Source organism: Orcinus orca, chromosome 13 (assembly GCF_937001465.1).
Source record: "Orcinus orca chromosome 13, mOrcOrc1.1, whole genome shotgun sequence".
NCBI lineage: Eukaryota > Metazoa > Chordata > Mammalia > Artiodactyla > Delphinidae > Orcinus > Orcinus orca.
Window position 1 is genome coordinate 14,425,321 of NC_064571.1, and position 13,150 is coordinate 14,438,470.

At 40.3% G+C, this 13,150-nt stretch overlaps 1 long non-coding RNA gene across 2 annotated transcripts in view; it reads left to right on the forward strand.

Moving 5' to 3' along the window:
- LOC117201979 (uncharacterized) overlaps positions 1 to 13,150 on the forward strand; it is a 72,529-nt gene that overhangs the window by 42,342 nt on the left and 17,037 nt on the right. The window contains exon 3 of one of the 2 annotated variants that reach the window (XR_004484136.2): positions 3,582 to 3,702. The exons of the other annotated variant lie outside the window; for it this stretch is intronic. This is a non-coding gene — a long non-coding RNA (uncharacterized LOC117201979). The remainder of the gene's footprint in view (positions 1 to 3,581; positions 3,703 to 13,150) is intronic. 2 annotated transcript variants of the gene reach the window in all.

Consider the following 13,150-nt stretch of genomic DNA (forward strand, 5'->3'; position numbering starts at 1 on the left):
CTAATAGTTGGTAAGCTATTTAACATCTCTAAGCCTTGGTGTCCTCACTTGTAAAAGGGGGACTCAACATTGATTCAACAAACACATTTTGAATGATGACCACGGGTCAGGCACTGTTCTAGGCACCAGGGATCCAAGGGGAAACATGGCAGATATGCTCCGTGCTCTCCTTGACCTTATCACGGGATGTGGATACTGAACAAAAGATTATATAATTAAGTGGTTCATTCCAATGGCGATGATAGCAACTACCTCAGCAGATGTTGTGAGGATTAAAAGAGTAAGGCAGGCCTTTCTCACCTTCTGAGGTGGCCCACACTCTGTCTGTGGAGTGTGTTTCTCTCTAAATAAATCCACTTCTTACCTATAAAAATAAATAAAAGAGTAAGGCAAATTCAAGACTGGTGTCATAATACTAGTTATTAGTTTTGCTAACAATCCTAATTAGTGTAAATATGTGTTGGGTATTAGTTCCTCTCTTGTTGTGGGCGGAAATTTAAGTGGTTAGAAGTAAGAGCCTCACGTGACTTAGGTGTGTGTCCCTTAGAGCAAATGGAAAGGCAAACATTCCTCCTAGTGTTGGGGACATGGTCTTCCCCACTTAGGGAAAGAAGCCGAACTTGCTGCAAATTGCTGTCAGGAAGAAGAGTTTTAGTATTAACATTAACTAGACCCACAGCCTAACCCTGGGAGTGGAGGGTGTGGGCACAGAATTTTGCGAAAGGTCTCTGAATCCTGATTCGCACCAGGCATTGTCCATAGAATGAAAACATATTTGGGCCACATATGGACATTACTATAATTGTAGATGCTGATGCGATTCATGCAATATAGATTCCTTTAAATGAATTACTGGTCTTACCAGCATTTTTTATTACATATTTTCTCAATCAAATCTTCTCCTTCCTCTTCCTGGCTTAAACCCTTTAACAGCTCCTCATTGCTCAGGGTAAAGTCCACATTCCCTCCCCAGCACTGCAAGGTCCTGCTGACCTCTCTTGGCAACTGCTCCACCCCCACCCCTGTCTATTCACCAAGCTCCGACATGAAGGCTGTTCTGGGCCATGGCTTAGAGCCTTCGGGGCTCAACTCAACACTTCTTCTGGCATGAATAGATACAGCTCCTGAGTTGGGAAAGATATTGGCCTTTCCTACAGGCATCATGCCATTTGAGGTGGCTATGGGTCCACTCGGGCACTGGGTCAAGCAGGCCTCACATTGGGCCAGTCAGTACTCCCCTAGACCATCTCTCCTCCCGGACTCCTGTTCCACTCTCTCTGGGAGTCAACAAGGCCCAGTTGGAGGTGAGGTCCTCTTAGCTTCTTCCTCCATACTGTTGCACCAGTCCTCCAAACAAGTACCCAAGCCATTTTCCAATTAAAGCCATTTTCCTTTCAAGGGTTTCAAAAATACACAATTTTGGAAGTCACAAAACTTCTTGATGTCAATTTTCCATGAACTTTCTCTTCAATGTTTACATGGAAACCCAAGCTCCATAATGCCCTGTGCCTTCACACTCTGTGCATGTGAATTATTCAAATCCCTGGAGAGAGAGTCACTGATAAAAAATGGGGCGGGGGGAGCATATTTTACTCCTCTCTCCACTCTTAAAACCTTCCAGGGCTTCCCTGGTGGCGCAGTGGTTGAGAGTCCGCCTGCCGATGCAGGGGACACGGGTTCGTGCCCCGGTCCGGGAAGATCCCACATGCCGCGGGGCGGCTGGGCCCGTGAGCCATGGCCGCTGAGCCTGCGCGTCCGGAGCCTGTGCTCCACAGCGGAAGAGGCCACAGCCGTGAGAGGCCCGCGTACCGCTAAAAAAGAAAAAAGAAAAAAAAAAAAAAACCCTCCAAAGGATGAAGAAGAGAAACAACTCCATCTTTTAAAAGATGAAACAAAGAGAAATCAATCACTCCACCTTTTATTATGAATAACTAAAGAATGTACTTAACATATATGTACAGTTTAACTAATAACAGTAAAATGAACACATGTACCTACTAATTAGTTTTAAAAATCCAATTTAACTAGTACCTTAGAAGGTCCTGTGTGGACTATCCCAGTCACACCCCTTTTTCTCCTTCCAGGCTGTATCGATTATGCTGAATTTTGACTTAATCATTCCCTTCTTTTTCTTTAGAGGTTTACTTTTTTTTTTTTTTTTTTTTAGCGGTACGTGGGCCTCTCACTGTTGTGGCCTCTCCCGTTAAGGAGCACAGGCTCCGGACGCGCAGGCTCAACGGCCATGGCTCACGGGCCCAGCCGCTCCGCAGCATGTGGGATCTTCCCGGACCGGGGCACGAACCCGTGTCCCCTGCATCGGCAGGCGGACTCTCAACCACTGCGCCACCAGGGAAGCCCTACTCTTTTTTTTTTCACATTAGTTAAAATTTTATTACAATCACATTTTGAAATTACATATTACATATATGTCTATAAACTTATATAGATACATACATATGGATTCATACATATGCAAATATACAAATATACAGACATTGTCACCCCCAGTGATCCTCCATGTGAATGTAAAAGAGAACACAAGTGACTTATGCATTGATTTATTCAACAAACTTTTATTGCATACTTGATTATATCCTAACTCTGTGGCACAGTTTAACATAAGAGTACAAATAAATTTCACACCCATAGATTTATTCTTGTAAGTTTTATCAAACATTTGGTTATTCTGTGATAGTTGGAACTAAATGTTCTAACTAGGATACCAATGAATTTCAGCCATAATTATTTTATTGTTTTAATATCGTTCCCCAGGATGTGGGGTAGGATAAGACAGTGTGTTATATAACATTATGGAAATGGAATTATGTAATTAATTATAAGTATAGTTGGAGGATTTAGATAAAGTCATAAATCATCATAACAAAATAAGTGGGGTACCTCTGAGCCAGAGCAGCTTCACAAGAAAGGATGGAAGGACAAAGCAGATACAATCAGGGGAAAGAAGGCAGCAGCTTTTGAGGTCTAATAAGTGCATACTTGGAATCCGCTTCCACTGTTGCCAGCAGCTGGCATGTATGGGATGCTTCCATACTCCCGCCCTCCTGCTGTGTACCTGCGTACACAGGTACGCCCACCCTCACCTGCACCCTGACGCTTTCCCTCATAGGCAAATTGATCATTTCCAGATCAAAAAGAAAGGATTGTAAATACCTCACCCTAAAGGTGGATTTAGACCACATCTTTTGCACTTTGCAATCCAAGTAATATCTTAGAACAGTTTTTCTAAAACATTTTCCATAGAAGACTTTTTCCTTGGGATATTTATAGTTGTTAGATGAAACTTGACCATTCCAAGGACAATTATAATTGGGAGACAAGGTTAATGAAGGTTAAACAATCTTGTTAAAAGCTATCTGATTTCTGGAAACCTTTAATATGTCACTGTATATTACTAATTGCCAAGAGGGAAGTATAATTTGCATAGTTTCTCAAACATATTTGAACAAAATATCCTTTTTTCACAGAATGTATCAAAAGACTAATATTATGAGGCACATATTTTTAATTATATTAGGGAGTCCTAAAACAAGGGTACAAATACAGTTCTTTTATTTCTATAGGTACCATATTATACGGTATGAAAGTGTAAATGTAATACCACAACCCTACTACCAGCTATGACATCTTTGGGTAACTGACCCTAATGTGCGCTATTTCCTCCACGAATATGTGAGCTGAAAGGTAAGCCATGGTGCCAGTATCTCTGGACCTCTTTTAAAAATTCTTAACATTGAAGGACTTGATATTTATATTTTATCTAAAATTATAGTAATAGTCATATAGCTATTTAGATATAGTTATTCCTAACAATCCTTCAGATCTCTACGTGAGTGTAAAAGAGAACAAGAGTGATTTATGCATTCATTTATTCAACAAGCTTTGATTCATTCTTACTAATATCAAGACTTTGTGCCATAGTTTGTGGAGCCTCTGTCTTTAGAAAGTTTACAAGTTTTCAGAATAAATTATACCAGTACATAAATAACTAAAAATATAGGAAATTAGTCATAAGCCTTATTTTTTAACATACACATAAAAATAGGATTTTAGAGGAGGATAGAGGTTTACTCTCTTTTATCTCTCTTTTTTCTTTTTTTTGGCCATGCCACGTGGCACACGGGATCTTGGTTCCCTGACCAAGGGTGAACCGATGCCCCCTGCAGTGGAAGTGCAGAGTCTTAACGACTGGTCCACCAGGGAAGTCCCTGTCTTTTTATTTTTTTTAATTGAAGTATAGTTGTTTTACAATATTATATAAGTTACTGGTGTATGATATGGTGATTCACAATTTTTAAAGGTTATACTTCACTTATAGTTATTATAAACTATTGACTGTATTCCCTATGTGGTACTTTTCATGTGTATTTCCCATACAATGTATTTTAATTTGGGGGAGTTTTTGCATTTTATTGAAATCACAGAGTATATATTCTTCTGTGACTTACTTTCTTTCACTCAAGTGTATGTTTCTGAGACCCATCTATGTTGCTGTGCACACCTACAGTTCACTCATTTTTATTGATAAATCGTGTTCCAGGGCTTCCCTGGTGACACAGTGGTTAAGAATCTGCCTGCCAATGCAAGGGACACGGGTTCAAGCCCTGGTCAGGGAAGATCCCACATGCTGCGGAGCAACTAAGCCCGTGCACCCCAACTACTGAGCCTGCGCTCTAGAGCCCGCAAGCCACAACTACTGAAGCCCATGTGCCGCAACTACTGAAGCCCACGTGCCTAGAGCCTGTGCTCTGCAACAAGAGAGGCCACTGCAATGAGAAGCCCGTGCACTGCAACGAAGAGTAGCCCCCACTCACTGCAACTAGAGAAAGCCCGTGCACAGCAACAAAGACCCAATACAGCCAAAAATAAAAATAAATAAATAAATTTATTTTTTAAAAAAATTATGTTCCATTGTATGAATATGTGGCACTGTATTTACCCTTCTCCTGCTAGTGGTCATTTGTATGTTTCCAGCTTTTTGTTATTACAGACAGTGCTAAACATTCTTCTACCTGTCTCCAGCTTCAATGACACAAGGAAGCCATATACTGCCAAATAAAGCCAAGGGCACTGTTCTGGAAGGCTCATCTTAAACTTTCTTTTTTTTAGTGGTTTGAGAGACGGCACTTTTTTCCTAATTAATTAATTAATTAATTAAATTTTGGCCGCGTTGGGTCTTAGTTGCTGCGCGCAGGCTTTCTCTAATTGCGGCGAGTGGGGGCTACTCTTCGTTGTGGTGTGCGGGCTTCTCATTGCAGTGGCTTCTCTTGTTGCAGAGCACAGGCTCTAGGCACGTGGGCTTCAGTAGTTGTGGCATGCAGGCTCAGTAGTTGTGGCGCACGGGCTAATTTGCTCTGTGGCATGTGGGATCTTCTTAGACCAGGGATCGAACCCATGTCCCCTGCATTGGCAGGCGGATTCTTAAGCACTGTGCCACCAGGGAAGTCCTGGAAGGTTCATATCTTAATGATCCATTGTGTAGAACCATAAGGCGAGTGGCTGGAAAGACTCCAGAGAAGTAACTCCACCCTGCAGGACATAGGGAATAGGGAGGTGGAGGTAATGGAGAAGCCACCATATTAATTATATATGTCCCCACCTCCTAGCTGAGGGAACCTGCTGGGGGTGAGGGGAGATGGGGGATGGGGAATGAGGGAACAGTAAGTTTCAGAAAGTCTGTTGTACACTGAATGTTTGTGTCTCCTCAAAATTCATGTGTTGAAACGCAATCCCCAGTGTGATGGTATTTGGAGGTGGGAGCTTTAGGAGGTGATTAGGTCACAAGGGTGGAGCCCTCATGAATGAGATTAGTGCCCTTATAAAGGAGACCCCCCCAGAGGTCCCCCACCACTTCTGCCCTGTGTGGACATAGTGAGAGGAGAGCAGTCTACGAACCAGACAGCAGGCTCTCACCAGACACCAAATCTGCTGGCGCCTTGATTTTGGACTTCTCAGCTTCCAAAACTGTGAGAAATAAGTGTTTGTTGGTTAAGCCACCCATCCTATGATATATATATATATATATATATATATATATATTTTTTTTTTAGCCCAGATGGACTAAGACAAAGCCTGTCTTAGGGAATGTTACCACACTGACTCCGTTTATCTTGAAAACTGGGAAGATATGACACCAGACAGAGGAGAAAGCAGATTTGGTGATAAAGTGTTCAAAGAAAAACAGTCAGTTTAAAACTGGTCTGTCCAGATCACTTGCCTCATCTTTCTCTAAACTAATTTTTAACGAATAGCTGGTCTCTTTCAAAGATGAGCAATTGGGCTTCCCTGGTGGCGCAGTGGTTGAGAGTCCGCCTGCCGATGCAGGGGACACAGGTTCGTGCCCTGGTCCGGGAAGATCCCACATGCCGCAGAGCAGCTGGGCCCATAAGCCATGGCCGCTGAGCCTGCGTGTCTGGAGCCTGTGCTCCGCAACGGGAGAGGCCACAACAGTGAGAGGCCCGCGTACCGCAAAAAAAAAAAAAAAAAAAAAAAAGATGAGCAATGACCAGAAAGACATGCATAATTAAAGCAATTTCCAGTTAAACAGGTGTGTTTATAGCCTCCCTACCCAAAACCCTACTAAAATGATAGTAAAGGAATGTAAAAAGGCCTAACCTCCACAGGAGTCAGGAGACATCAGGAGAGGAGAGATTTCAACAAGTTTTTGAAAGACAGAGATGGAGTAGTGAGAGGCAACTAAATTAGCAACCTGGAGGAAAACATTGTTTAAAGTGTATGCTGACCCCATGAAGGCATCAGATACTGTGTAAAGTGGGCCTGAGGCATAGGGTGAAAACAGTTGAATGTTATATCAAAGGCCCCTTCCTCCACCTCTTAAAGCAAGGTGACTACCAGACCAAGCAGGAAATTGTAGATTCAGTCTACAGAAACTAAATCTGAAAGGTGTTGCTGATGTCATGTAGAATTAGAAACAAGGGGATTAAGAATAAGTCAGCCAGGCTTCCCCGGTGGCTCAGTGGTTGGGAGTCCGCCTGCCAATGCAGGGGACACGGATTCGATTCCTGGTCTGGGAGGATCCCACATGCCGTGGAGCAACTGAGCCTGTGCACTACAACTACTGAGCCTGTGAGCCACAACTACTGAAGCCTGCACGCCTAGAGCCCGTGCTCCGCAACAAGAGAAGCCACTGCAATGAGAAGCCCACACACCACAACGAAGAGTAGCCCGCGCTCGCTGCAACTAGAGAAAGCCCACATGCAGCAACGAAGACCCAACACAGCCAAAAATAAAAAAAAGAATAAGTCAGCCTTATTGTATGATCCAGCAATTCCAGTACTGGGTGTATACCCAAGAGAATTAAAAACATATGTCCAGGGGAAGGAAGGGATGAATTGGGAGACTGGGATTGACAAATACACGCTACTATATATAAAATAGGTAACTAATAAGGACCTACGGTATAGCACAGGGAACTCTTCTCAGTACTCTGTAATGACCTATATGGGAAAAGAATCTCAAAAAGAGTGTATAAGGACTTCCCTGGTGGTCCAGTGGTTATGAATCCATGCTTCCACTGCAGAGGGCGCAGGTTCGATCCCTGGTTGGGGAACTAAGATACCGCATTCTGCAAGGCGTGGCCAAAAAATGGAAATAAAATAAAATAAAAAAGAGTGGCTATATGTATAACTGATACACTTTGCTGTACAACAGAAACTAACACAACATTGTAAATCAACTGTACTCTAATAAAAATTAAAAAATAAAACATATGTCCACTCAAAACTTGTACACAAATGTTCATAGCAATGTTTTCATAATACTGAGATGGTGGAAACAACCCAAATGTCCATCAGCCGATGAATGGATAAGCTAAATGTGGTATATTAATACAATGAAATATTATTTGGCCATAAAAGGATATATGCTACAATGTGGGGGAAGTTTGAAAACATTATGCTAAGTGAAAGTAGCCAGTTACAAAGGACTACTTATTATATAATTCCCTTATATGAAATGTCCAGAATAGGCATATCTATAGAGACAAAGTAGATTAGAGGTTGCCAGGAGCTAGGAGGACAGAGGTATGCGGGTGACTGCTAATTGATATGGGGTTTCTTTTTGGGGTGCTGAAAATAGATAGTGATGGTTGCACAACTCCGTGAATATACTAAAAACCACTGAGTTATACAGTCTTGAAGTACAGAGTTATACTTTTAAAGGGTAGATTTAATGACAAGTGAATTATATCTTAATAAAAAAGAGAGAGTGGGAACCTATAAAATCCTCCACAACTTTAGCTTTAAATCTAGAGAGTCAAAATAAAAGATTTTAACTTATGCATCAGTTTGATTACAATAGTAAATTACTCGAAACAATAGAAATGTCCACCAATAGAGGTTGGGTTAAAAAATATGATATATCATGCCAGTAGAATGCAATGTAACTACTTAAATAATGTGGGAGAAATATATTTAATGCCATAAAAACATTTTTGTGATATATGACATGAAGAACACAGATTGCAGAATTGTATGTATATTGTCATCTCATTTTGTAAGGAAAAATTGTGCATGAATCTGTCTGGCAGTATAAATATCACAATGTTAAAAATGGGGCCAAAAAAAAAAATCAAGTGTGTCTCCTGAATGGTGGAACCTCTCCAGTCCCCTTCCCTTACTCTGCTCATAGGTCTTAAGTGGCCCTCACATCCCCTCAAAGGAGAGACACGTAAGCAAAAAGCAGACGAAAAACATACATCAGAAGGGGATTACTTATAAGTCAGAAAGAGAAATACAAATACCATATGGTATAACTTATATGTGGAATCTAAAATGACACAAATGAACCTATCTATGATATAGAAACAGACTCACAGACATAGGAAACAGACTTGTGCTTGCCAAAGGGGAGGAGGGATGGGGAAGGGATGGACTTGGGAGTTTGGGGTTAGTACAATAGATGCAAACTATTATATATAGAATGGATAAAAAAACAAGGTCTTACTGTATCACACAGGGAACTATATTCAATATCCTGGGATAAACCATAATGGGAAAGAATATCAAAAAGAATGTATATATGTGTATAACTGAGTCACTTTGCTGTACAGTGGAAATTAACACAACATTGTAAATCAGCTATACTTCAATTAAAAATAAATACATTTTAAAAAAGGAAAAAAGGGAGATTACTTCAGGAGACAGAGTCCAACGAATAAGTCTCCATGACCTCAAAGAATGGGAGATGAAATAGTTTCTGTTTGAAAAGAGAGCTCAAGGAAAGATGCAAGAGTGCAAGGAAGAGATTCTAAGGAGACAGAAGGAGATGCAAAGCAGGCTGGCCTAGTTTTGAAAGAAAGGAAGAAGAAGAAAAAAAAAAACCCAGCAACATCACAGGGATAACTATATATTAGGAGCAATATAAACTGGAATAAATAGAACTGAAAATGGTTTTCTGAATGAATACAATTGAGAACACAAATGAAAACAAAATGAAACAGAGAAAAGCCTTGTAAAAATATTTAGAGGAAAGATTATTAAAATGGAAGACATGTACAAAGAAGTCAAATATAGATACAAAGGTTAAAATTAAAAAGACACACATTCCTAAGGTAGAAAACACAATAAATAGAATAGAATAGGTATTCACAGATGTTATAGAAGAAAAATTTTCTGAAATAAAGATTTGAATCTACAGATTAAAAGGACAGACCATATCCTAGGAAAAAACTGAGTCAGATGGATCATAACAAGGATTGCTCGTTTTTCCTCCAGTATTCATTCTCCCTTCTTCCATAATTGTAGAATGGTCATCGAGAATTAAGACTATATTTCCCAGTATTCCTTGCAGTTAGATCAGGTCATATGACCAAGTTCTGTCCGATGGGATGTGAGCAAAAGATTAATATTTGCACTTCTGGGTATATCCTTAAAGGAAATGATATTCCCTTATCTCTTTTTCCCTTTCTGTTGGCTAGAATATTCATCTTGGTGTATGTGGGCAAGGAAAGGACAACACTCTAGGAATGGTAGAGCACCAAAACAGAAAGAGCCTGAATTCCTGGCAGTTTCATTAAAGCATTGCTGCTGTATCAGTTTATATCATTAAATGAGAAACAAGTACAGTCTGTCTTAAAGCCACTGTTATTTTGGGTTTCTGTCTGAATTTATATCCTAAATAATACACTGATTAAGGTATATATTGATGAAGTTGCTGAATTTCAGAGATAAAGTATCTTAAGAGTGTCCAAGTAGAAGAAGCAAGTCATGTACAAAGAGTAAGATCAGTATCCTTAGGCTTCCCCTAAAGCAACACTCAAAGTCAGAAGACAAAGGAGCAATGTCTCGAAAGATGTGAGGGAAAGAATGACACAAGAATTTTTACCCAATTTGCCCTTTAAGTATAAAGACACAGGCCCTTTGAAGCATGCAAGAATCCATGAGACGGATATGAAAAAAAGACTACTTGATGACAAAATGAAGGGTTGACTCCAAAAATAGAAATGGAAAAGTCATGGTAAAAGAACAATAAGAAGGACCAGATCCACTTAAATACAGAACCGATCAGACAGCTTTGGGAATTGTGGTAAAAGGATGGGATGTAAATATCATTAATCTTTCCTATGTGAAAATGATACAACCAAAAAAATTAAAAGGAGGAGGCAAGGGGAGAGGAAATGGGAGAAAATACGTGTGTTGATTTCCTCATGTGGTCTTGGCTGGAAGTCAATCAATATTGTCTAAAATTGAAATGTTGTTTTTAAAAATGACTCAAAAATCTTAATGTTGTCCTTTTTTAAGAAAAAGGACTATTTTTAGGAAGCTGTATATCTTGGTGTCAAGAAATATTTTCTGAAGTTCAAGAATTCCTTCAAGTTTTTTCTCCTGATAAACATTAGACTTTGTTTAAAAGAAAAATGTGATCCCATTTTTTGTGATGCTATCGTGGGTATTTCCATTCTCCGTATAACTATTTCTGTTTCTCACCTACACACAAAAGAACAAACACACACTTGCTTTCATTCTCATTCTTATCCGTATGTTTGTATACAGAAACATCTGGAAGGATGGTCCCTAACTGTCAGTAGCAAATTGTCTCTGAGTGATGGAATTGGGATCAAATGTTTTTTGGTTTTACTCTTCTTCTTGCAAGTTTTGCATGCTTCGAATTTTTATAATACGGTAAAAGTTCAATAATCAAGCATAGATCAGACTTAGAAAATGTCAGTTATTAGATCTTCCGGATTATGAGGTTTTCTGGGTGTCAGTCTGTTGCTATTCCAAGGTATCATTTCACAAATATATTTGTAATGTACTTCATTAATCTGTTCTTTGCCTTAAGCATATCATGATTTAAGTAACCCATATACTAAAATAGTACATTCTAGTTCAATTATAAATATAATTGGCTATTAATGGCTGAATGGAATTCAACCGGATGAACTTGCTTGGCAAATTCTCTATGGTAAGACAAGAAGTTCATTTCTAATTTTTTGCTAATATAAACAGTTTGCTTACATCCTAAGTTATTTCTTTGAGTTAGATTTCTAGAAGAATCAGTGGGTCAAGGGAATGTATATTCCCAAGGTGTTTTATATTTATTGCCAAGTTGCCGTCCAGAAAGGCCTAGCTAGTTACACATTCCCACCTACAGTTCCGAAAGAAAGTTTTCCCTCCCCACACCCTCACTATCACAGAAAGTTATTCCAGGCCAGATGAACTTTGAACTTTCCTCTCAGGTGCTTGGAGGAAACGTCCGCACTAACTAAAGATGTAGATTATTATATATGCCCCTAGAGACTGGCTGCCGGGCATGGGGGTGGGGGTGGGCATTGGACCTTCTAAAGAACCCTCGGTGCCGCCCAGCGTCCAGGTGACTACCCTGTAATGGACAGGTCTAACCCTGATTCCCATGTTTGTTTGCCATCCATCAATGATTTTCTCTAGACTCTGCTTCTTAAAGTTGCCTCCTCATGATGCATGTTTGTTCCTAACCCCACACTGTATTTAAATTGCTCGGTTAATTTGTACCCCTCCCTGCAAGACATGAGTTCCATGAGGGCAGGAAGTCTTGCCCACCTGTGAATTCCCAGCACAGAGAAGAGTACCAGGCATGTGGTGGCACCTTGTTTTTTAAGGAAGGTAGAAGAGACTGAGAATCAGAAGCTCCTGAGGGGTTAACTAGACACCTGAGACTCCTCTGGTTGTCTCTGCTTTTTCCTCATTCTCCACATCCAACCTGCGATAAGTCAACTTTGGTCTCTCTAAACCATTCCCTCCTTCTCATCCCCATGTGCTCTCCTGACTAGTTCAGGCCCTTAATGCAGATCACTTGAACAATTAGCTTGCCCCTTAGTCGGTCACTTTGCTTCCCATGTCCCCCACACACACCACTTTTGGTTCATTATTTCTCTCATTCCATTGTTCTTTTTTGAACATAGGATCTGATCCCGTGATATCCCTGCTTATAAACCTCCAGGGCTTCCTATTCCCTCCAGAATGACCAACCTTCATTCTATGGAGTTTGGGGGACCTGTTTTCACCTTATTTTGGCCTAATCTTCTATCAGGACTCTGACAACCCTATTTTAAAGACATACAAGAAGAATCCAAATTACCCCCCAGAGAATCCATCTGTTTTAATGTTTCTCTTTGTGCATGCTCCTTCCTGCACACGGAATGCTTTCTCTTTGCTCTGTATTTCTGTTCTGTTTAAGGGCCAGCTCAACTGTTACCTTCTCTATGAATCTTCCCTGTCTCTCTAGACAGAGCTCATTGCTACCTCATTTCTCTTCCCGCATTTCTTTGTTTACATCTTTAGAAAATGTTCTTTTCTAATGGTATAATAATCCAGTTGATTATTAGGGTCTTCCCCAAATCTGTGAGTTCCTTAAGGACAAGGACTGCATTGTCTTCCTCTTTAGTTCTTTGGGCCGGAAGCACCTTCCACATAATGAGTGTTTGTAGCAGAAATTGCAAGGTGCCTACCTCAGCATTCCTTCACGATCCAGCTGAAACACTTTCCCATATTCCTTTGTAGCTGGGTGTGTTCACGTCATTAAGTTCAGCACATTAAAATGTAAGTGGAAGTATTATATGAAGTTTCCTGGAAGTCTCCTTAAAATAGAAAGGAAATACCCTTCTTTTCATCTTTACTTCTACCTGGAATGCGGT